Source organism: Castor canadensis, chromosome 5 (genome assembly GCF_047511655.1).
Source record: "Castor canadensis chromosome 5, mCasCan1.hap1v2, whole genome shotgun sequence".
NCBI lineage: Eukaryota > Metazoa > Chordata > Mammalia > Rodentia > Castoridae > Castor > Castor canadensis.
The window spans coordinates 57047674-57070054 of NC_133390.1; the positions used below are offsets into that span (position 1 = coordinate 57047674).

Below are 22381 nucleotides of genomic sequence, written 5' to 3' on the forward strand. Positions count from 1 at the left end.
CATTCACAGAAGATAAAATCATTGTGGAGTCTTTACTTCTGCTCCTTGCCAGCACCGATATTGGCCTTTCCAGTCTCTGTGACATTCTTCATTTTGTTCTTCCATTCCTTTCGCTATTTCCTTGAGGCTTTTTTTTTTTTTTGTCATGAGGGCAGTGTTCTTTCTTGCAAGTGTATGTTTAGATTCATTTTCTTTGCATAACCCAAGAAATATAAATCATGCCAAAATCAATTGTATTGCCACCACCAAAATGGGTTCTGAATCCAAATACAAAGATGATATCTGGTGTGGTCTTGTACAATTCCGCTAGTAATTTTTACAAATTTCTGTCTTGGGTACTGTTACCTTCCTAAGATAAAGGCCATCAGTGGCCATTTGTTTCCTTTGAAGTAGTCAGTTGGTCATGTACTTTCTGGTCCTCTTAGCTATTGTGTTGTTTATGACTGATCCTCAGGTAGCCAAAGAAGAAAAGAGGCAAGCACTATTTTGTAAAAACTAACTGTACACATTTTTTTCTGAAGAATTAAAAGCAATTATAGAAACAACTTTCACTCTATTTTTTTCAACTGAAATGATCTCCTATTTTTTATGCTCCAACAACCTAAAATCAAGTGTTCTTTGATAACTTTATCAAGTTATTAATCCCATGGATAATTCTGTGTTCAGTTTATAGAAAAGTAACTGATACAGATATCTCTATTTTATGCTTTGAGAGAAATGCACTTGGCTACTCTATATAAATTATATATATGATCTTTAGGAAAGTCATGGAATAAACTCAATCCATTGTTCCACAGTGATAAACACTTTAGGTAATATCCCTAAGAGCCAGAAACTTAGTTTCTTTTCTTCAGATTTATAACTTAATACATTACATCTCAATCTTTAGTGATAAGTCATACTCATTTCTGGCACATGTCAAATATTATAAAGTGTTACTTGTTTCTTATATCAGAAGTGATATGACCAACTGATCTGATAGGTTTCACAAATTGAATAGAATTATTACCTTCCAACTACTATGTATGGTTAGATTTTTTTCTTTCTGAACCAAGACTAGCTTGATATTTAGCAGCTGGTTTTTCTTAATCTGGTGCTAGTAAGCTGACAGCAATATGGTATTTCAATTTAGAGGATTCATTAATTTGTTTCTCAATGTTCTTTTGTGCCAGAAGCAAACAAATGTAAGTAGCCATTTTCCATCTATAAATTCTTGAAAGGCAAACCTCCATCAATACATATGTGAATATATAACTGGTAAATATTGATATCATTGCTATTATAAACCTCAGATCTATAAAGAGTTAATTATGCTTTCTTTATTCAGTGAGGGTGTTTAAAATAAGCCATCAATATATCTAAAATAAGAAGCCAAAAGAATAACAATTTTACTTCTTTTCAGAAAGCATAGGATGGAAAGGAGCCAGTCAGGAAGATTTATAGACTGAAATGTCACTGGGTAAAGATAGCTACTTCCAGCTCTCTAAAGTCATCTACAGAAGATCAACTTATGTGTTTTTCTTAGTTTTTACATATGCATCCTTCTTAAACAATCATTACCTTAAAGGTAACTACAATTCCCCACTATTAAGCAAAGAATATAGAGCATGAAGAGATTATGTTTGGTATTCAAATATTAAATCTTTAACCTTTGTTTGCAATTTGAAATGGAAAAAATGATGAGTATTGAATTTCAGGTCTGGTGATTAATAGAGTAATAAGAAAAATGGACCCATAAAATTGAAAGACTGTGTTTGTATCCTATTTTAAATGAGGTTCTCTTAAGAAGCAGAGCCTGAGATACACCTTTCATGTAAGTACATTCTTTTGGAAAGTGAACACAAGGAATAAGGAAGGAGATCAAAGGAAGGAGAATTAATCCAATGGTATGTTCTTTAATAGGCCATCCCCATAGGAAAGTTGCTATCTAGTCCATGTGGGAATACTTTAAAAGACCATGTAGAGTACCTCTCAGGATCGTCAATCAGAGATATAGAATAGGTGAATAACCTGACTCTACAGGCTAATATTAACACAGGAGGATATTGATTTTTATCTTTCTCAGGAGTTTCACTAAGAAGCAGAGAATCCCTGGCACAACAAGCATGGCAGACACACAATACAGCTGAGATGAGGTACTGTAGAGAATATTTGTGTGGAGCTGGTTGATTCAACAATGGGTAGAGCAAAAAGAACTGAGGAGCTGTGAGAGGAGCCGGAAGATGTCTAATATAAAGCCCAACTTCGACAGTCATTCAGTAGGTGCAAAATTTGTCCAATTTTTGCCGTTTCCTCATCCTAAAAGAGGGCCTATCTTTGTCTGCGATCATTAAGATAGCACTTTGCAACAATTTGAAGGATAACTCACTGCAAACTGGAAAGTTGTTGAAGCTATTGCAGTCCTGAGACATACCAGAAAACAGAGAGCCAAGAAGAGGTTATGGAAAGCATGTAGAAGGTAGAGAGTGTGGTGATTTGCACCTATAGTTGCAGCTACTTGGGAAGTGGAGGTAGGAGAATTGTGGTCTGAGGCCAATCTGAGCAAAAGTGTGGGACCTACTTGAAAAACAAACTAAAAGGAAAAGGGGTGCAGGCTTGGCTCAATGAAAGAATGCTTGCCTAGCAAGCATGAGGCCCCATGTTCAAGAAAAAAAGTGCATATAGAAGACATGGGAACCTCTGCACTGATGTGGTAGTTTCATACCAACAATGGACAAGAACAGAGGACGTACATAATTTATGACAATTAGCATCTTGGAAAAATAAATGTGTGGATCTTAAAGATAAATTTTTTCATCAGCTGGAATACCAGGAAACTGTTTCTTGCTAGAAATAAATGTCTATTGACCTGGTTGATCATATGCTTAATATATGAAGACTATAATGCCTGGTCTTCCTTAGATCAATTTAAGATCTACATTTTAGTCATGGTTCCATTTCTCAATTGTAAAGTTCAAATTTACTTTCTTCTGCAGTGTTTTGACAATTTAAAGACTACACTTGCATTATTAATTTCAACCCTGTCTGATCTTTGAGGAGTCATCCAGTAGCTACTCTCCCATCCTTAAGTTATATGACAGTTTTAATTCTTCAGAGATTTTGAAATTTTAATGCATGTTAAATGCCAATGCTACTCCAAATTCTCTTCTAAGCCTTAGTGTAGATGCACAGGTATGATGGATATAATCAGGGCTAACAAAATTTTATATGCTATTTCTCCTCCCAGCAACTTGAAGACATGGAGAGATTTTACAGTGGAGAACCAAAACTGGCATTTGAAATAGTAACAAATATCAGTGTTTAACGATGCTAACAATGGAAATTCTGTAAGCTGTGGTGCTATAGCATTCCTTCAGGTAGGGTCCTAATGGTCCATCCTACTTTCTTTCAGGTATCTCATCCTAGAATGGTAGTGACAGATGCATTGAAAGGGAAACATTCATACCTGAACCTGCTGATCTAATCTTCAATGTTGGAATAGATTTTATAGTAACTTTCTCTGTGACATAAACCTTGGAACATCCTGTATCTCTCAACCACTGATATTTCAAAAACCTTAGATCTATTTTTACCTTTAGTCTGAACAATCTTGGCATAACAAGTACCTCTGTATGCATATGGCATTTCATCCTGAAACTTCAAAAATCTTCAAAGAATATCTAGTTCTTCAATTTTGAGATTCCATGAAGGTCTATTCCCCACCCCGTGCATATGCTTTAATACTTTAGGATCTTAGCTATTTTCCTAAACTAACATTTGAGTGCCTGTGATGTACTAGAAACTACATGGCTCTGGGGATTCAGAGGTGAAAGCTGGAATTGCCTGTATCTTTCAAGGAAGTTCCAGTTTGATCTTATTTCACAAGAGCGTCTATAAGAGAATGATAAAAGTTGGAATGGGTGACTAGGGTTTTTTGGAGGGGCTCTGAGACTTCCGACCCAGTTTCTGGTGTCCCGTTTATAGTTCTCATCCTTTTTTGTTCACTTTGTAACTTTTGCTCCTGTACATTCAACAAACAAATATTAACCTTCTACAGCATGCTGGTACATGGTTGTGGTAAGCACAGTGGTATAGTTGAGAAACAGAAGTTAGTGAATATCTACTGTATAGAAGTGCATATGAGGGAGAGGGGGAGGGAATGAGGGAGAGAGGGAGGGAAAGAGAGACAGAAAATAATTGTAATAAAAAATAAGTGATATGATAGCATAAAGGAAACACTGCTAAACCTTCCCCATAGAGTTCAGAGAAGTCTTCACAAAGGTTTTTCTCTAAAGCTGTTAAGCTTCGGTTTATTTATCAACCAAGACTGAGATAAGAATTATGGGTGTAGATGAACTTTGACTTGTTCTAGTTCCTTCTTATAAAACGGTCAGCACCCACTTCAACCAGATGCACAATTTTCTTTACCACTCTACAGCAAGCTAACCAGGTTTTCTATGAGCATGAAGTTTATACAGCATCCCACCCTAGGAAGTTGCCTGTGTTATGTGATGGTGAAGGTTGGCACACAAGATATCACAGGACATAGAAACCAGAGAAAAATACTGCCATAAATTAGTGCAGCTGTAACACTATTATCTTTATCATCTTTGATTTTTGGACTTTAAAATATGTACTGACTCATATTTGGGTGGAGCTTAGTTTGAAGGAGGGCATCCTGGGTTCCATTATAGGTTTCTTTGATGTGCTATAGCTAAATAATTAACTTTCTTTAGACTTACTCTCAGAGACCAGTACTATTATCATTCTCACTCCTTGTCATGTCTGAATTCAATGTTTATCCTTATGGACTACTTAGCACTTGACTAGAAGGTAGGATTTCTAAATAAGGTAAGTATTTCTTTCTAAGTTGTTTATACCTAAAATTCAAAGTTTGACATGATTGAGTCAAATATATATTGTTTTCACTTGACATTTTATTTTTCTATTAAAAAATTGTGACTGGTCTTTTAAATCAACTTAGTGCAAATATGTGTAGGGCATATGTACAAAGCAAATACTGAATAAAAATTTGCCTTGAAAGATCCTCCTGATACATTTTAAATAAAAGAACTTAACAAAAGTGAGGAAAAGTCTTAATGTTCTAATAAGATAGCAAAAGAAGACTGAGGAATGTTTGTTTTGAAAAGTATGTTGCGATTTCCTATCTCTGAGGGTATATTTTTGTAATTTTTCAATTAGTTACACTACAGTAGCTTCTTAGCTGCCCCAAGGAAAGAACTTCTCCTCTGTGGTGAATGAGGGTGTGGGTAGTGGTAGGAAGAGGAATGTAGTAATGATTTTTTTTTTTAGCAGAAGAATCAAATTATTTCTGAATTCTAGAATAAGAAACTTAGAAGTCTCCTAGCTATTTCTAATCTCTCAAGGGAAAGTTATTACATTTATCTCATTTTAATATCTAAAGAAGGATTAAAAATGTTAAAATTTAATAATTATTAAGTTTCTATTGTCTGGGACTTTGGATATTAGAAATAAATACCAGAAGATAATTTAGGTTCTTTGTTTTGTGTTACTGGTATCTGACAAGGCAGATTTGGGTTTCCCCACTTCCTAGAAACTTGGAGGAAATAATTTCTGTCCAGAAAAGTAAGCTGGTGGTATATGACACATTTATCAACATATTTTAATTTAAAGATACAATAAGGTGTAGAGGTCAAGATCATAGTTTACAGAATCAAATAATCTTTGGTATGAATACCTGCCCCATAATTAATCAGTTGTGTATTTTTCTCTGAGCCATAGTTTCCTTAAATATATTAAAGTACTTAGTAAGGTACTTGGTGTGTAAAAAGTGTTCAATAAATAAATAAATATTGATCATTACTATTATTATTATTTTAGAATATATATGCAAAAGACAAATAATTTCCTCTATCATAATGCTGAGTGCCCTAAAAGTTTGGTGATTCATTAATAAAGTCTGTGAATAAAGGCTCTGCCTTTGTCCCCATGTGGCCCACCAGCCTGCTCTGTAGTTGGCCTTGGTCTGAGCTGGGGCAGGAAGCAGTTCTTGGATTTAATGTTCAGACTAAAACTATTCAGCTGCCTGAATATTGTGCACATTAATTAAAATCCTGATGGTCTTCCTTGTTCTGACCAGTAATCAAGCATATGTGGTAAAGTAAGACATTAAAGAAGGGGTTTTTCCTCTTACTAAATTCCAAGATTTGCCTGAGTGGAATTTTCTTCTGAGCTGTTTGCAACAGCAATCTCTTGGAGATTTTCAATGAACCAGTGTAACTGACTTCCTACTACAGATATGTGAATCTTTCCCCATTCTAGTGGGCAGGAGTATCTGAGAGGCTATACAGCACAGGTAAAGACTGCCAAAGAACTCAGTTACCTCCTGACTTACTTTAAGTCCTGAAAAAGTCTAATTGTGCACTAAGGAAGAATCCTGTCCACCTTAGTCTTCTCTCAGGTAAGACTGGCTATTGGCTATTCACTCTCTAGAGCTATGAACAGACCTCCATAAAAATAAAACCAAAACAAAAGTCCAGGATGCAATGTCACTGAAGCCATAAACATGTCTTTAAAATCCCTGCAGTTCCAGTTTTATCTAACTTTGAGATTTTTCCCAATATAATACTATTTTTCTAAAACATATATACCTTTCATTGGAATTCAGTTGCAGAATTAAATGTTCAAAATCTCTTTAATTTAGCACAAACTAAAGTTACCAGCATATATTTTAGGGCCTCTTTTGCCCCACCAACTTCAAACGTTATGTGTGTATCTTTCTTGAGCACAGCCTTTACTTTTGGGGGCTTTCTTTTCTCTAGATGTTCATTTCTATGAAGTCTCTGTGACAATCTATTGCATCCCACTCTATTGGAGATTGGGGTGAAATTAGCAGTTACAATTTATAATAGCTTAGCTTCAGAATTTTTTTTCTCTGTAGAAAATGCTAAATTTCCCCTCAGAGGTTCACTTTTAAGTTCGGAAAAATGGGGGGTGTTCTTCCTTAGCTCTTGATCTTGGAATCTTACAGTCTGTAATGGTATGTCACTCCTTACCAGTCACTTAGAGTTCAAGTGATAAGCGAAAAGCTATTAAAATGCAATCTGGAAATAGGCAAGTGAATGCTCAGGGCTTTCTGTCTTTGAATACTTTCTGTTGCAGGTAGATATCTATGACCACCCAGCCTCTGCCTTACACATCATCTCTGATAAATGGGGTCCTTCTTATCTAAATTCATCTAGATTACATGCCTCACAGAGAACACCTCACAGACAAAATCTTTTGCCTTGTCTTTTTGTCCCATCCTCTACCTGCTAATTGTACTCACTAGAATGTACTGTCAGTTGTACAAAGTCACTGTTAGTAAGTCTGACTTTGATAATATTTATGGCTAGTGGGCAGCAAGGTTTAACATCATTTTTTCTAAAATAATCACATTTAGTTGTTGAAAATTGCTCTTAGAAATCTACAAATTGAAAATTTGTTATTACTAATCTAATTACATGTACACTAAGTTAGCAGCTCTATAGTTATCATGATCAACTTGATAATAAGGGAAAGAACTATTTGGTTGATTTTTTAAAAAATGAGCTCAAAGAGTTAAACCATTTTAAATTAAAAAATCCCAGGAATAAAAGACCTAAGTCAAAATGGAGGTAATGGATGGACTCTAAGCTTGGAAATCTTAAGATTTTTAGTGGGGTGGGAAGGGAGAAGGGAGAAGAGTATTGAAATGATAAGGGGTTCTGTCAGGTAGGATATTTTGTGTTTGAGATAGGTGATGAGGTTTGAGATTTCTAGTTTAAAATTTCTGAGTGATGAGGAGTCAATCTACAAAAATACTATGCTTAGTGGAGGAAAAGGAACTAGTTTTGGCATTCTTGACTTTCTCCTCATAGAGTTTCAGATTTTCTGTTCAGGATCTAGTAATAGATGACAGAATAGGGATGGGCATAGGAAAGCCAAGACAGATGACTGCAGAAGGCACTCATTAAAAATATTTCTGACATAAAAGAGGAACAAAGAATAGTTGAATCCAACCATATGCACCCCATCCTGCTTATAAACAATTGCTGCTCCCTAGGTATGCTGTTTTGTCAGAGCAAGAGTCACTTCAGAAGAAGTTAGGATTCTGACAGTGAGATGCAGAGGCCCTTAAGATACAGAAATGATGATTCGGAGAGAGCACTGTTTTATGAAGAGATTGCCAGCTTTATTCCCACATTCCAATGTGGAAGGAAGATGGGGAAATGAACAGCTCTTCTTAAGAAAAAGGAAAAAGAGAAATGGTGCTTTAGGAAAAGAATCAGGTTTTAACTGAGGCAGGAAGGCAGCAGAAATCTGAGTAGGTTATTGATAAAAGGCAGTATATTGTGGGGTGATGTTTTCAGAGGACATGGTGAAGGAGACTTGAGAGGAGCAGAAGTGGGAGGTTGGATGGGTCACAGGAAAAACAGAACAGGGACTTGAGAAAGAGTTTGTGAGATGAGCAAGCAAGTGCCTGGTTCACAGCATAAGTGCCAGCCTAGGAGATGGCAGGCAGGGTGGGAAGGAGCAGCTTAGGAGGCTTTAAGAACAACTTGCCCTGGAATTTCAGTGCATTCCTTTATATCACAGGGAGGATTCTACCACAAGACTTTGATGAGTCAGGGATTCAGGTGCAAGCAATTTATTAAAATTGTGATCTCAGAAAGACCACTTCTGGAATGGGGGAGCCATACTGAAGGGTGAAAAGGGAACATAACCCAGGTGAGCCAACAACATGCAAAAGTGGTTGGCTGGGGCTTCAGGAGACAATATTCTCTTCTTGGCAAGTAGTACTGGTAGAACTCCTGTTTTCATCTCAGTTTGGTTGTGTGTGGATGTCAGGCTTGAAATGTCTGCAGCTATTTCATTGTCATGAGAGAAACCAGCTGTTTATGGAGTAAAACCCATAGGGGGGCAAAGTAGAAACTTGGGACCTGGAGAAATGAGTCCTGGATCAAGTAGGCCAGAGGCTCCTGGAAGCCTGGGTTATGCTTCTCAGAAAACTTCCATTGTTGTCTAAACCAGTTCCAGGATTTATTAAAGAAAGGAGGGGCTTGGTTGAACATCCACAAGTATGTCTTCTAATTTGTGTTGTCTGATCTTGCAGCTAGTCTTGTGAGTGTGAAGAGACCTAGGCCCTCCAAACCAATTTCCCCCATTGAGTTTAGCTTTTTATTTTATTTGCAAAGCAACTTTATATCCTAAGCATGCTTTGTAGACTACATTTCTAATTCATGTACCTACTTGTGGTTTTACTGTTGCATGTTCTGAAAACTGTCTTTGAAGGGCTTTTTACCTCTTCTTTTTACCATCCTTTTGTCTTGCCTGTGAATTCCAGAGCAGAGACTGTAGAAAAAGTTGATTGAATACCAAGTATACATAAGCTTTGTTTTCCCACCTTTATCTCTCTTTTTCTGATGAGTCTGAGCACATCTGTTGTTCTTCTAGAGTTATCTTCTTGCAGTCATTTTTTTCTTAAGGTACCCTCCTATTCGACTAAAAATTCTTTTCTCATACTTTCCTCCCTTACAACCTGAGGTGCGCCGTATTTCCCTCCTCTGTCCCCATTTCTGCCAAGTCTTGTCTCTTACGTTCCTATTTTCTTTTTTAGGTTGATTTAAGGGACTGAATTGCCCCTCTTTCTTGTTTGGAATTTTGAGGGAGGCCCTCGGTAATTTCACTCTGGTCAAGTCATGCAATCTTTTCCTGTAAGGGAAAAGATTCTGTCTCCACCAAGTCCATCATCCTCCAGATCACCTTGCACTTCTGCGTTCTTAGAACCGAGCAATATATTTTATTACCTATTTCTCTGGGTCTCCTACCTTCACCCTTCTTCTATTATTTCTCTTAATTTAGTTTGAGTGACTTTTATTTCTGAACACATCCCATGAGCTCTGTAGTCTGTATGTTTATACATTATAAAAGGTAAAGCTAGTTTAATCCACACAACTGAGCTGAGGTACTGGGCTGGAATTCTCATTTCAGAGGGAAGTTGAGATGTGTTAAGGGTTTAGGAAATAGCACAAGTAAGGATCTAAGATTTGATTTCCATGTTGCTATTTATAGTCACTGTCTAATACAGAATACATACTTATTAACTACATAGATCTGGTATTTCTAATCGAGAAATAAATATTAAGAATATTATGAAGATTTATTCTGACCTTTTCATGGTGCATAAATGAGATTAGAGGATACACTATTTCAGTACATTTTCTGTTTTTACTGTATGAGTATGGTTAATTATTTAGTCAATCGCAGATCTAAAATAGTAACTACTAGAATAAATGGAAACTTATAAATTATTTTACTATCTAGGGTTCAACCTATCTTCTTCCCTCCTTTTTTGTTTTTACTGACAGTATGTTGAGACATCTCTTCCACTTTTTTTCCCTGCCAATTTGAAATTTGATTTGTTGAGGGGACAAATGATAGGTTGATTCTGACAATTAAAGATATTCTCTTCTGTCCAAAAGAAGTAAAAAAACTTTTCAAATTAGTCTTTTCCTTGTTCCCAATTCAAGTTGCAGTCACTTCCTTAAGTATTTCCTTGACACAAGGGATTTTTCTAAGGTCAAAAGCAACTGTGACTTTAAGGTAGTACCTTTGCCTAACTTTATTTTTTGGAGAAGAGGTTATGCAACAGGGTCCTGAAGTCAAAGGACAAGGAGGAAAGAAGTTCACTTGATAGAAATATTTCCTTCTGGTGCTGCTAGCCCCTTTGTTGATAGCTAAGGATGCTGAGTCTCGTGTTTCACTCAACTCCAGACCGACAACCCCAGTGTCAGCTGTCACTGCATCTATGTGCTATTATGCCGCAGAACTCTCAGAACTTCATTTTGTTCATGAGAAAAATGCAAACCAAAGCCACAGTTGGTCTACAAATCACCTGACCATTATACCTCAAAATTGTACAGGTCACACACAAAAACAACAACAACAACAAAAAAGGAAATCCTAAGAGCCTTGTAGTTTAGAGAAGACTAAAAAACTATAATTACTAAATTCATTGTGGTATTCTGGGTTGAACCCTGGAATAAAAATTAGGGGAAAAATCTATAGTGTAGTTAATAGTATTGCACCATTGCTACTTTTTAAAAAAGTTTTTGCAAATGAATGAAACATTTTACAAATTAACATAGGGGAAACTGGAAAAGTAAACAGAATTTTATCATATTCTTGCAACTTTTTTTTAAAATGTAAAGTTATCACAAAATAAAAAAGCTTTAATTTCTCAGATACAAATTTTAAAACATAATATATGCAAACATCTGGAATGTCGTAAAGGAGTCTCTAAGAACCAAAGACCATGTCTACAGTTACATGTTGAGGTGACTGCAGGAGAATACAGGAATTTAACAGGAGAAAAATAGAAACCTTTTCATTCAGGAAAATAGACAAAATATTTAAACCGAATCTAATGGTGTTAAAGTAGATAATATGCTGTGATTGTGCTAGCCAAAAACAAGATGGGATAGGATGGGCAACAGATTTGAGTGAGAGAAATTCTTATGAAGGCTGAAAAAGAGGAAAGTGAAATAAGCAGAACTTTCCAACTATGTTGTTAAAGGAGAGTAATGGGAAGAAATGGACAAAATTGACCTCAGACTACAATAGATTTTGGCAGGATCATTGAGGAGACTTTAACCAAAGACACCCTGTAGAGAAGTTGCACATTCCACCAGAAGGAGGCCCTCACTAGCATTGCCACTAGGCTCAGTCACTGACTGGATGATAATGAACTGAGTGTCAGCTGAGATCAGCCATGCCCATGACACAAGGGTAGTGATGGATCCAGATGCAGCCCCTGGGTGTAGGGGATGCGTGGTAGCAGCACATGCCTTATCATGGATATTGTCAGTCTTGATCACTGACTTAAAGTAATGTCTGCCAGGTTTTTCCACTGTGAAGTACTGTTTTCCCTCTTCTATACTCTTGTCATTGGAAGTGAGTAACTAAGCTCCACCTGATGAAAGGGTTTGTATTTAAAGTATATGGAATTATTTAGTAAGAAAAAGTTATTCACTCAAATCATTTATGTCCATATGTACACATGAATTTAAAAAATTCTTTGGTTTATAATCCCATATAATTTATTTTCATGCTTAAAATTTCCAGCTTTGGCCATTAGGGACTCTTTAAAGTTGATGCCTTTGTTTTTTTGACGTTATCTCCTCTTTAAAAAAATAAGACTTTCTAACTTTTCCCACTCCATAATGTCCCAAATTTCCATTAGTGGAATTATATTAACCTAAAATGGAGAAAATATATTTTCTTGAGAAATTCTAGCTAAATTAATAGGAGATACCTTATCCACTTTTAATATTTATTTTTAGAAAAATATTACATGGATAGGAAGCAGTTATATATTCTACAAATTTCCTTTAGGGGAAAAATACATGAAGAATGAAAAATTCACCAAAAGAATCAGTCAATACACTTGCATTATTTTCATTAATCATATTCTGTTGAAGTTAATGACATATTGTTCCCCTCTTATTGGAAAAAATCAGCTGACTTTAATTGTTAATTTCTTTTGAAATTTCTTGGCAAATCAGAGTAATACATTTAGATTATCAAGAGAAATTTTTATAGTATAATGATCTGAATTCTGATAATCAAAAATTAATCACTGAGAGTGAGCTGTATCTCAGTCATCTCAGCATTGAGAACGAGTTCAGTTGTTTCTTATGAGTATGGATTTGATTTCTCATCTCAGCAGATATAGAACTGGATGCCCTTCTGGTGCATCTTAAGACTGATTTGAAAATGAGAGAGACCATTAAAATGTGGGTTTGGGAGACATGTAAGTACTTGGTATCACATTGGACTCTGTTATTTACTCAAGGAAGTAAATTCACTGAAACAAAAACTTTTTTTAATGCAATATTTAAAAACAGGCATATTCAGTTATTATCTTTAGCACAAATGAAGTTTTGACAACTGTGTGCTAAGATACTTACATAAAATACTACTTATTCCATAAACTTTTACCACTCACCAAAATGCACTATAGATTTGGTAGAGGATTATAACCTATAAACTTTGGAGTTTTTTTTTTTTTTCAAATACTGGAAATTGAATCCAGGGCCTTGTGCAGGATAGGCAAGTGCTCTACTATTTGAGCCACAACCCTAACCCTTTTGTTTGCATTTTTTGTTTTTTTGAAATACAGTCATGCTAACCTTTGCTCAGGCTGATCTCAAATTCACAATCCCCGTTCTACCCTCCCTTGAGTAGTTGGGATTACAGGCATATACACAATGCCCTGCTTACAGATTGTTTTAAAGAAATACAGAGAACACATACAGAATTCAGTTGCATAGATTTTTTACTTTGCCAAATGGAAACAGGGGTGGGTGTCTGCACATAGTGTTTAGATACTTGTGAAATTATTCTACTCATGGCAAACCTATGGTAGTTGTTTTTTCTCCAAGCCATGTGATTTGCAAGTTGTAGAGAACAATCCTTGGGAGGGTTGTCTTTCTCTGTTTCCTAATAAACCTGTATCAGTTTGTTAAACTTAACAACTGATGGACTTGGGATGGACTGAATTGTCTCTGGAGTAATCTCATGTACTGATGAAAATTGACAAATAATAATTAGACACATGGAAATGAGCCAACTAAGCTTGGACCTATGGTTAATGCTCAATTATGTTATTCAGTGCCTGGCAAAACATTTAAAGTGATTAACATCTTGAAAATATCAAGTAATATCAAACAGTAAGTATTATTTACTCAGATAGATAAGGAAGACAATAGAAATTGAAAGAAGCATTCTGCCCAGTTAGCCTGTGCCAAAATTAAAAATAGAATGGAACTCAATTCTTGATGCTGTTTTCAAAATCCTCTCTTTCACTTATCCCTTTGCCTAGTTCTAATTTCAGGCTGGGAATGGGCATCAGAAGGAGTACAGCTTTCAAGATTGGTCTTTTGCACAGTTTGAGAACTAGGATCTGAGCCAGAGAAGCAACACATGGCATATATAAAATTGATTGCATTAAGCGGATGTGGCATAAATTTGATTACTTCTATTTTAATCTAAAGAGATATATAGGGCTCCAAAATAGTTAATTTTATATAATGGCAAAGAAAATGGATGACACAAGGTTGCTTGGATAATCATATAACTTGCTAGGAACAGAAGGGAACAGATGCAGCATAATGGTTGTGTCAGTACCTGCCTGCCGGCTCTTGTTCTTTCTGCCCTTCCTCACTCTGCTGCACATTTCAGGGAGTCACATTCTCCAGGCTCCTTTTCCTTCTGGCTTCTGTATAGGTTGGCTAATAGGAGGCACAGGAAGAAAACTGGAAGTCTGCAGTGGAGACGATGAGAGAAGCCAGGTCCTTTCACCCATTTTTACTTGTTGAGGGGTCCTGGCAAAGGCTTCTGCATTCCCCTCAGTAGTTCTAGCATGGAAAAGACAGCCCTGAATGTTACTACCACCTTCTTCCATTGTTCTTCCAGCCTCATGGGCGGTGACAGTTTCTGGTTATTACTAATCACTGATTGTCTCACTTACCCTGATTGCTTACTAGCCATCACCCATGTGGCCAATTTTCTGTAGATAATTTATTTTAAAAATTAGAAATTGACTTACTTCTAATGACTAATGGATGCACTCCTCTCCAGAGACTTGCCCTTGAACTGAAATGCCTTGGAAACTATACCTTCCCACATATGGACGGTTCATAGCCAACACTGACTGATTTAAAGAAGTGAAAAGCCCCTTGCTGCAAGAATGAACAAGACTATGGTACCACTTAGGGCCCACTGCTCCCTGTATTACTAGAAATTTTAGCCAGGCTTTGTTGCTAGGCTTCTTTCCTTTCTTTGTACCACTTCCTTGTTTCTTTACAACTTTCTCTTGAAAGCTCCTTCTCAGTGATGCAGTCGAAAGGTAATCTCCATCTCTGGTTCTACTTCTAGGGAACCTGAACTATGAGTATGTTTATAGAGGTAGAGGAGAAAAGTCATTAATTTGGTGAGAGGGTGAAAAGGAAGTTGTGAGCTTCAGTTCCCAAACAATGAGACTGGTGATGGTGAGAATGAAAGAAGCAACTACTGAATATCCAGGAGGAATGAACAGTTGTATATTTTTTTCTTTTCTTTCTTTCTTTTCTTTTTTTCTGCAATAGTAGAGTTTTAAGTCAGGGTCTGGTAGGCAGGTGCTCTACCACTTGAGCTGTGCCACCAGCCCTTTTTTACTTTGGTTATTTTTTTGATAGGGTCTCACACTTTTGGCCAGAGTTGGTCTTGGACTGCAATCGTCCTACCTATCTGCTCCTGCATAGCTGGGATGACAGGTATTCACCACAATGCCCAGCTTGTTTGTGGAGAATGGAGTCTTGCTAACTTTTTGCCTGGACTTGTCTAGAATTGCCATATTTCTATCTCTACCTTCTCAGTAGTTGGGATGACAGGAAAGCACCTCTGCAGCCAGCCCCTGCTGGAAGGTTTAAAGTTTTAGAAATGAGGAGAAATAGAGCCTTATCAAGATTAAGAAAGTCTGGAGAGGTTAGATTTTTAAGGCAAAAAGAAGATAGTGTGCTTCTTACCAGTCAAGCATGGAGCCCCAAGAGTTTTCATTAGCACAAATAACCTGAACAGTGATTAGAAATGCAAGTGTGATCTAAAACTAGATGTAGAAACTGAGAGATAACTACATAATGACAGCCTTTTTCAAATTTGAATCATGCATAGTTCTCTGTTTTTGGAATAAAGTTAGTGCAGGTAATCTTGTGGTACTATGAATAGGATTGTAATTTAGGAAGAGTAAAACAAGAAATGAAAGATCAACACAGAGATGCATTATTGACTAAGTCACCACTACCAATGACTATTCAATCATGTAGGGTTTTTGGAGGAACATTAGGAAATGTTTCAGAGCCTTTCAATGGGAGAGGGATCATTTATCTATCCTCTTAGGGGTCCTTTTCTGTGATTCAGGGTTATGTGTGATGTGTTGGGAGGCGATTGCTGAGAGTGTTTCTGTGGCTTTCTCAGTCTCTGTTTTAGAATGCTCTAGGCGATGGTAGGGTCACAAGGCAAGGTGCCTCAATCTGCCACCAGCTGGCTAGATCCTTTTCAGAATATGTTGCTACAATATGGCTAGAGTAAGAAGAGGCCAGGTAGGTTGAAGTCATGCATAACATGTGTCCATACAGGACACATATAGGTGGGGTCCACACATGTGATGTGAACACCTGTGTGGATTCTACTTCTGTGTAGAGGGTAAGCCACAGATAGTGGAAAGACTTGATTCGCAGTCAGTTCTGACTCTGCCACATACCTATTCATCTCTGTGACCTTAGGTAAGTCAGTCTTAGTTTACTGGTATGGAAATTGAATAGGTTCAGGAATTGACTTCTTATCATACCTCTTTGCATGATTATGATGACTTCTCTTCAGACTCCAACTAAATCCTCCTTAATTTGAACAATTTAGTTATCTCTGAAAGATATTACACAGGAGGCATCACCTTCTCTTCTGAGGGTCCATTTCCCCTAGTGTGAGTCTAGTAGATGCCTAGATACAGTGTAATTGTGTAGACCTTTACTTCTGCTGAACCTGACTGTGTGGGCACAGGCTGATTTTTATCTTTGTGCCTACAACACTAACAAGTTGGCTATAAAACTCTTGAATTAACAAGTGTGCCTTTAACAGTTCTTGGTAAAGAAAATAGGTTAAGGGAAAAAAGAAATAAAGGAGGCTAAGGGAAGAAGCACAAAACTGAATTCTGTATTCCTGTGATACTCTTGTCACATGAACAAAGGAAATCCATGGTCCTATGTTGTCCCATAAAAAAATAACTATTTTTCACTTCACTCCCATATCCTTAGGCTTGCCTTTGGCCCTTTTTGTGGAGTGTGTCCCCTTACAAATCTGTTCCTATCATTCACTGCTCCTCAGTTTTCAAGTAGCATATTGTTGGGGGCACTAGGTTTGGAATGGTTCATGTCCTGGAAGCTTGGTCCTCCAATATAATGGTATTGAAAGTTGGTGGGACTTTTAGGAGGTGAGGCCCAATAGAAAGTTGTTAGGTTATGACTTCCTTGTGAAGAGATGAATACTGGTCTCTTGGAATTGGTTAAGTCCTGCAGGAAATGGATTAGCTTCCATGACAGCAGGTTGATATAAAACAGCAAACCTGGCTCCTCTTGCTTCCTTCCTTGCTGTGTGTAAGTACTACTCACTGTACTTGCATGTTCTGCCATCTACCATATTGTGACACAGCCAGAGAGCCTTCACCAGAGGCCAAACAGATGGGACTTACAGCCTCCAAAACTGCAAGCTAAATAAGCTTCTTCTCCCATTAAGTGCCCATTCTCAGATTTTCTTATAGCAGCACAAAGCAGAGGTATTTGCTCTGGCTTGGAACTGGGCGTGGCTATATGTGCCTTTCTCCCTGTCTACTGCAACCTCCCTGTGTCAGAAGGCAAGCTATAAAGGCAGTAGAAGGTAATCAGAGGGTGATAGAATGTGAATATATATTTGTGTACTTATGATACCATAAGGCATTTTACTTCATCAGACGTGATAAGGATTAAAGGTACTATTTGCATTCACCACTTCCCTAAATCTACATTTTATAGTCAAGGAAGCAGTTCACAGATTATTGTCAGTCATCTAGTAAATATTAAAACTGGGAGTCAAAACCAGGCCTAACTCCAGAGCTCCTGCTCTCACCCACCTCCCAGTAAAACACCAGCTGGTATGGATGACAAAGTCTCAGGTGTCCCCACTGTAAAAGTAGACCTCCACTCTGAGTTGGAACTTTTTCCCCACTACTCATCTGAATACAAAAGTTGCTGTGCTACCAAAAAAGACACCAGACTTTATGTTAAAATTTATTTTTAGCTCTTCAAAAGAGTAAGTGCCTTTATTTTCCCAGATGGGTTGAAAATGGTCCTTTTGTGCTCACATTAAGCCTTTTATTAGAGGCTCTCATTTTGTAGAATTAGATGAGATTCAAGGTGTGATAGGAGTACGTTCCCTGCCCTCATCAAAGCCTTGAGTTCTAAATTGAGCCATAGGTATTTTATAAAAAATGTTGAGCATACTGATTGAGTGTGCTCTGTGACTTTGGAGACAAGGACATTGGCAATTGGAGAAAACTCAGAGATGACAGAGAGATGACTCCTTATTACATAGAATATAGCAAGGCTCATGTAGCTTAAGTGAACACCCAGGGACCAGATCTGTTTTCTTCTCAGAGCTGTTAACCTCTCCTTTGTCACTTGACTCTTGATCAGTTGATCCTCGCCCTCTGCATGGCCCTTGGCAGTCCTTTAGCTTCCACTGCAGTTTGTCATACACTTGAGAGGATGAGGCTGGCTAGGACTCCAAAAAGCTTTCTACTTTGAGGATTCTAATGTGTTTGGGTTTGTGAGCAAGATAAATTAAGATGATTTGTCATGGTGAAAACTTTCCCTTTTGGATTTTCTTCAGGATAACAAAGCGTTACCAGACAGTAGAGGTGATATATTTTAGATGAGTAATTGAGTTGATTAGGGATCATTAGCCTCTGGATGTTTTTGTGTTAAATCCTCTTTTTAAGGAAACAATGCAGAGTTTGAAGCTTAATTTATATTTTAATTATTATGTTTTATATTTAATTGTTATGTCTTATATTTAAAATTCTTCAATTTTAATTATTATTTACCAAATTAGAGAACACCATCTGACCTGTTGAGAATGTTAAAAGCAGATTTACATAAACTTCATGGAGCAATGAATCTTGATGCTTCCCCAAAATCCTTGGAAAGTACCTCAGCTGGAAGCTGGATTTTTCTGGTATTTTGAAAGGGCATATTATAAGCATATGTACATGTGGTGGTTTTCTTAAGGTTGTTTGTTTTTTAAACCAGAATGCTATACCTGTGTTTTCCTTTCTCTTGATTTCAAATACCTGCCTGTCCCTTAAAACTACCTCTGTTCAGAAACCTGATCTGTTTGTGTGGTTTGCATGTGGTTGATGTTTATTTGAGTAATCTGAGGAAGCAGAAAAGGAATATATTTAATCATCTAACCTTTACAATAAGGAACATTTGAAATGCCAGCATTTTATTTCAGGAACAAGTGAACTATTGCATTATTAGATATTTATTTATTTATTTATTTATACCTTGCATCTTTCTGAAAAGGAATTTGAAATAGCTTTGAACAGCTTATAATAAAGGATAAAAATAAAGAAAAAAAGATGAAAGGGGAAACAAAGTAAATAGTTCAACCAGAAAAGTCAACATAGTTGCTGTGATGGAATATAAACCTATATCTAAGGCTGTTAGAAACGGGGCTGAGGAAGAAACAACTCATATAATCTTGAATATTTAAAAGATGAGAAAAAATTACTCTGGTTTAAAACTCAGGTTTCTCATAGCAAATATCATATGAATGATACTGGTTTAATCCATTTAACAAATATTTAAGCACCCATTATGTAATCTGATCCTGTGTTACAAAACTATGCAGGTAAAAATGATCTTCTCATGAAACTCACAATCTAACAGATGTGATAAATACCAAACCTACTGATATATAACCCATTATACTTCTCTTTGTATCATTTATGGAAATTGTATTTGTTCTAAAATTTACTGAAATGTCTCTGTCTTATTATTCTTCCCTGACTCACTAGTCTGGGACCTGAGAAACATTAGCCATCAGCCAGTTTAAGAAAACAGAAGCAGCTGGGCACCTGACAGAGAGCTAGTGTGCCTGGGGACGGTATGTGTGTGTGTGTGTGTGTGTGTGTGTGTTGGGGAGGCGGGGCAGTGAAGTCAGGCAGTGATGGTGATGGCTAGGTCAGGTCAGCAGTGCACCATGTGCTGATTTAGCTTTTTATCAAAATTAAAATGTGGGCCTTTTTTACTGGCTCTTTCTTCAGAAATTACTATGCTTAGTAAATTATATAGTTTACATTCTATTTTGTTTTTCAAATAAAACTTGACAATTCTAGGTCAGTTCCCCCAAACCTTTTTTTTTTTTTTTTAATTTAACTGATCCAAGAAATATAAAAAGCTGGGAAAACAGTCATCTATGAAGACCCTTAACAAGCATGACTGGAGAGACATGAGGATAGTTCAGGTTTAGAGCTGACACATGATCTAGTGACAGGATTTCCTCCTGGGACTAAAGCAAGGTCTTCTAAGCAAATAAACTGTGATTACCTCAGACAATTATTCGGCCAAACAATGTCCTAAGGTACCCAGATCATGGAGTGAATGGGAATTGAAATCCTCTCTTGGTTCCTGTCACCATCATGTACCTGGATAGAGGACAGAATTTGTCTAGAATAAGAAGAATTTTTTTTTTAATTTATAAGAAGCTATTGGCTGGTAGAAGCAGACATCCTTTCAGTGGTCAAATTTCAAGATATAGCTTAAGATTGTGGGAATACATATACAGAATGCAGTTAGGATCTCCGTGACATTTCCTTAGTCAGGTATTTGCTTAAAGGATAAAACTGTCCATCATTATCCTCTAGTAAGTGGTCTAAAGAGCCAGCTGTTGCTGTTAAATGACAGATCTATGTATTTTAGAAATTAAGCTGGCAAGTGGAGGAGTGAGTAGTAGTGAGGGAAGGGAATACCTTTATGTCCCAGTCACTGGGTAGGCATTATATTATTTTACCTAAATAGATCATAAGTTTGCCAATAGCATCCCAATAAGTCTGTAAGAAGGTGAAGCAGCCTAGGATATGTAGAGATTGCTTCTTAATGTAATTATAAACTTTCACCATGGCCAATTTTCAATTTAGTCCTTACTGGGGCAATATTTTTCTTCCGGCTTCCCTATAAAGCAAAGTAGAAATGATTTTGGTCAAAGGATTTTTTGGGGAAGGTATATAGCTTGACATTATCAATGGCTATAGAAAAGATCCTCGCTAAAAATTCTACTTGAAATAACATGGTCTCCTAAATATGGCTACCAAGATGAATTAGTTGTAAATGAATCCAAGGTTGAAGGGTAAATTGACCTGCTCTAGAAAGTTCCCTCATAATTAACCAATTATGTTGGAAACTGTGCTAAAAAGTTTTTACTTAGCTAATGTTCAAATCTAATTCCTGGAAATAAGAATTTACCTAAATTCTTCCATTTTTTCCCCCAATTTTTTTATATTTTGCCAATTCATGTTCATTAAAGAAAAATTAGAAAACAGAGAAGAAAAAAGACAAAATCCTATTACATAAAGAAACAATACTAACATTTTATTCATGCTGTCAAATATTTTCTACCCATGTATATATTGTGTCTGTGTAAATTTTTAACTAACACATCAGTTATGTTAAACTTTCCTCTTGCAATCTACTTCAAACTAACTTGTATTACCACCTCAAGTCACATGAGAAGTGACTTCTGCATGCCCTAAGACTTCTACATCTCTTAGAAGTAGAAATTTTTTTGACCAAGTATATTTGACTTGGTCAACATAGTCTATTATTTCTCATTTCTTTCATCTTGTAGATATTTCCTTATCTCCACTTGACAAACAGCTTTTCTCTTTCTGCCCCAAAACATACGGTATCACTCACAGGCAGAGTTAAGTCCTTGGCCAGGGACTACCTTGTTGCTACGCCTTTTCTCTGTCTTTTCCGTTTTGCTTATTTTCTTCCCATACCCCAAAGTCCTGTTTATTTCTTATAGTAGCTTAGGAAAATGCTTTGATGGTATGGTTGGATGTGGGATTTAGAGCCTGAGGGCTTGGGTGGAAAAGAGGCAAATTCTCTTTAAAAAATTGTCCTGGTAACTTGTAAAATACTGTTGTTACCCCCACCATGTCATGTATTTGACTGTTGGGGGTGGTGGATCATGCTGTATTCATTGAAATTCCAACCTACTCAACTAAATGACATTGAGATTCCACCTCATCCCAGTCAAAATGATTATCATCAATAACACAAGCAGCAACAAATCCTGGTGAGGATGTGGGGAAAAGTAACATTTCCACACTGGAGGTGGGAATGTAAAATTAGTGCAACTGTTATGGAAAACAATGTGGAGGTCCCTCAAAAACTAAAAATAGAGTTACCATACAATCCAATGATACCACTTCTTGGCATATATCCAAAGAATGCTCTCCAGGATAAGATAGAGCCACTTGCATACCCATATTTACTGCTGCACTATTTACAATAGCCAAACTTTGAAAATAGCCCAAGTGTCCCATATCTGATGAATGGATTAAGAAAATGTGGTATATATATATATACAATGGAGTTTTATTTGGCCCTAAATAAGAATTCTGTTGTTTGCAGGTAAATGGATGGAATTGTAGAACATCATGTTGAGTGAAGTAAGCAAGGCTCAAAGAGTCAAAAGTTGCATGTTTTCCCTCATATCTGGAAACTAGATGTATAAATTAAATCTATAAATATAAAAATAGATG

The 22381-nt window shown here is 36.7% G+C and overlaps 1 protein-coding gene across 7 annotated transcripts in view; it reads left to right on the forward strand.

Moving 5' to 3' along the window:
* Positions 1-4722: 4722 nt before the first annotated feature.
* Positions 4723-22381, forward strand: part of Hhla2 (HHLA2 member of B7 family) — a 63169-nt gene continuing 45510 nt past the window's right edge. For 2 of the 7 annotated variants that reach the window (XM_074072368.1, XM_074072375.1), the window contains exon 1: positions 4734-4830. The gene's annotated coding sequence lies outside the window, so the exon portion shown is untranslated. Of the gene's footprint in view, positions 4831-22381 lie in introns of all 7 variants that reach the window. The other 5 variants (XM_074072373.1, XM_074072370.1, XM_074072369.1 and 2 more) reach the window with 4 other exon arrangements.